General features: G+C 48.0%; 1 non-coding gene across 1 annotated transcript; it reads right to left on the reverse strand.

The window, feature by feature from the left end:
- Positions 1 to 1,721: 1,721 nt before the first annotated feature.
- Positions 1,722 to 1,800, reverse strand: TRNAR-CCU (transfer RNA arginine (anticodon CCU)). The gene has a single exon. It is a non-coding gene; the product is annotated as a tRNA-Arg (tRNA).
- Positions 1,801 to 3,760: the final 1,960 nt, after the last annotated feature.

Genomic DNA, 3,760 nt, shown 5'->3' on the forward strand with positions numbered 1-3,760 from the left:
CGTGGTGAAGACAGAAATAGAGTCTGTGGGAGAAGTCACTGAGGGCAGAGGGGGGTGGGGCAGGAAACGGCCCACTGGCAGGTGGAAGGCTTACTGACGGGGAGGTACCATAATGCTCTGGACCTGGGAGGAGGACTGGCCTGCTGGGGCCTGCTGCCACCACTGAGAGCTGCAAGGCCGTTGGTGGATAACCTCTTTGAGGCTCACTTTCTTTGGAAAACAGGGACAATAGTTTCTCTCTCAAGGTTATGAGGCTCATCTGCCATAGCGAATATAAATCACTCAGCACAGAGCCTGGCATATAGTAAGTGCTGGGTAGATGCCAGCAGTGTTATCAATCATTCATTCAACAAACACTCACTGGATAAGAATGACAAAAACAAACAACAAAACAATAAACAGACAGACATGGTCCCAGGCCTCATGGCGCTTACAGAAAAGGATCTTAAAGAGATTTCACTTGAATGAAGGTAAATAAAAGAAGACAAAGGTTTTGTTTTTAAAGTGACTGGGACGGGGCGGGGGGGGGGGGGGGAGTGCGTATGGGGCTAGACGACCGGTTTGATTCAGAAGACGAGAGCTCTGTCCTTGCCCCTGCTTTAGATTCAGTCTTTTGGAGCAAGAATAGACTGTGGAGGTCTCAAAAAGGGCATGTGGATTCCTGAGACCCCAGAGCCGTCAGCCTCATAGAACAAATAAAATCGCCACCCACTCCACCTGCCTCTACACCACTATGTTTAACAGCTTGGTGACCTGGAACTATTCTTAGTTCTATCAACTTCCATATCCTTCTCTACCTCCAATGTCTCAAGTTTCTGCTTAAAAACCTTCCTACATGTGTGAACTACAAAGTGAGGAATAATTTTTTTAAAAAGATTTTATCTATTCATTTGAGAGAAAAAGAGAGACAGAGAGCACAAGCAGAGGGGAGAGGCAGAGGGAAAGGGAGAAGCAGACTCCCCACTGAGCAGGGAGCCCAGCTCAATGCACGGCTCGATCTAGGACCTGGTGATCATGACCTGAGCTGGAGGCAGACTCTTAACCAACTGAGCCACCCAGGCGCCCCAGTGGGGAATAATTAAATGGATTTGAGGACCAAAAGAGAAAAGGGATGGTGTGGCACTGGGTGGGGGGTATCACAGGCCTGCTCTTCTGAACTGGAAGATGAATGAGAACTGAACTGAACCCAGGCTCCCCTCCAGGAAGGCTGAGCTCTAAGCAGCTCGGTCAGGGAAGGGGGGTGGGGTAGTGGCAGGGGCTCAGCCTTTTTAAAACTGGGAGCAGAGGATAGGGTTGGGGGAGGTGAGAGGAGCTGAAGGTTAACACTAGAGAATTCCAGAATCAAAAGCCCTCAACCAGCTCCCCACTCTGCAAAGGTGCATGTGAGTCATGCAGAGTGAGAAGAAGGGGGCTCCTGGTTTGGGATTTGCAACTCCTTCCTGGGTACCATCTGAAAGAGTCTGCATAGCCCAGGATCTTGTTATAACAAAATCTTCTGCTTTTGCAGCCTGGCATCTCTGGGAGGGGGGGCGGGGGGGGTGACAGAGTGGGATGGGAGAGGGGAGGCTGCAGGAAAGAACAAAGCTCCACAAATACTCCTCAGATTTGTAGACAGCTCGGAAACCAGCTGGTTCAGAGGTGCCTCCCACTCTGTATTATGGCTGCTGGAGCTGCAGCTATTGACCCCATCTTCGCTCTGAGTTGTTTTGAAGTAGGCTCTGCGCCCAACATGGGGGTGGGGCTTGAACTCACGACCCTGAGATCAGGAGTCACACGCTCTACCGACCGAGCCAGTCAGGCATTTTGAGCTTTAAAAAGGAAGCCAGAGAGGTCTGGTGGACCCTGGAGAGACCAAGATTCTATTCCCAGCTCCACCCTTTCTAACTGGAATATTTAGGCAAGTTACTTCACACTCATGGAAGCTCAATTTCCTCTTCTGGAGGTTGGAGTTAACACCACGCACCTCTGTCCTTAAGTGAGAAGATCAAAGGGCCTGTCTGGTACGTAGGTAATTCATAACTATTAAGTCCCATACACAAGGTTAGCCGTATAGATCAATACACAGCAAAGGCACAGTCTCTGAAAGGCTAATCCTCATGCCTCTGCCCAAAGGGATCAAGATAACCACCTGAAATCAAAGGTCTCTTTCTTCTACTCAGCTAAAGGCAGAGGTTAGACAGACACCCCAGGAGCATGTCCACAGGAAAAAGAAAACAAAGGGTCACAGGAAAGATCTCTTTGGCAACCACTGCAGTAGTTTCACTTTCTAGGAGGTTCCTCTGAGCTTTAGTTGTACCCGTGAGATGAAAGACAGACACTCTCCTTCTCAGAACTGAGCCACCACGTTGCGTATTTATCTACTTGTCCCTTGAACTCCTGTCCATCGTGAGGCCATCCATGCTCCGTGCCGGCACTCACAGCAGTGTCACAGACTTAGCATCATGCAGGGTGAGACTGAAGCCGTGTGCAACCCCAGCTGAGGAACACAAGGTGGGCTGGATGCACACCTGCTCCTACACACCTGCTCAACAAGCTGATGAACACGGTTTGTTAAGTAGTATAGAAACTGACTTCTGGAACAATCCTAAAGATAGGATTTTCTCCAAGGCTACAGGGGTTCTAATAAGGTTTCTAATAAGAAAACAAATCAGCAAGTATTCCCGTCATTCTGTGAACAAATTAACAGACCCTAATTCGGACTCAGTCTTGCTGGGGAGATGACTTTGAAATGTCAAATGAAAAGCAACATAATAGGGTGAAGCTGTTTCAATTAAGGGAGGCCAGGTTACGAGTTAGAAATAGTATATAAGGAACACAAAGGCAATCCCTTCGGGTGTATATGAGATTCAGAAGGCACAGGCAGAAAACAGTACTACTCTGAGAAACAAGTAGGACCACTGAAAAAAAGGGCTGCCATTTTGTTAATAAGGTCCCATTAAAGGGCTGATGCACAGCTTTCGAAAGAGCAATACACCTGTTGCCAGCACTAGGTCCCTTGGCTAAAACATCCAATTTGTGACTGAGCTGTGAGCAGTTATCACTTAGCTCATAAACTCCTGTAGCAGAGAAATCTCAAGAATATCACACCTCGATCTTCTCATTGCTGCTGGAACTCCACTATGAGGAGTCAGAGAGGAAACGAGTTTGAAAACTGGACTGAGAAAAGGCGAGGCGGGGTTGGCATGTGTCAAGAGCCCCCTCTAGCGGTCCTGGAAATAAATGCAGTAACTTGGGATTTACGATATTGCAACCTCTCCTAGCAAAGGCTTCTGCCTTAGACATGGCCTGGTCCTTTACAGACGGTCTCTGAGACCTGAGTCCCAAATGATTTGGCCTTAAACCCATGTCCTTCAAGTTCAATTTTCTTTCTTTTCTTCTTTCACCTGTAGGTACACTTCCATGCCACCAGTTCTTAAAACCAGCATTTTTAATGGCTGAATAATTTCAGACTAAAATTATGAGGCTAACGCTGGATCTGCTATCATTGCACACTTAAACGTTTGTGTATTATATAATCCGCACACCAGGCGCTGGTCTGAAACCACACGGAATCCATAAAAGAGAACACTCAAATGCTAGTGTCCCCTTTGCAACAGACCTTCAACCAGCCAGTGCAATGACTTGAGAGTAAATATACCCGTGTTCTCTTCGCAAACCTAATCTGTGCTGCCTCGTATCCCTATGCAGCTACTGGCAGCCACAAGGGCTCTTACACCCAGGAGACTCTCCGTCTCTAGGAAGGGGAGACGCAGAGCCATGC

This window comes from Eumetopias jubatus, unplaced genomic scaffold (genome assembly GCF_037043125.1).
Source record: "Eumetopias jubatus isolate StellerSeaLion01/CBP00866 unplaced genomic scaffold, mEumJub1_p1.0 scaffold_17, whole genome shotgun sequence".
Taxonomy (NCBI): Eukaryota; Metazoa; Chordata; class Mammalia; order Carnivora; family Otariidae; genus Eumetopias; species Eumetopias jubatus.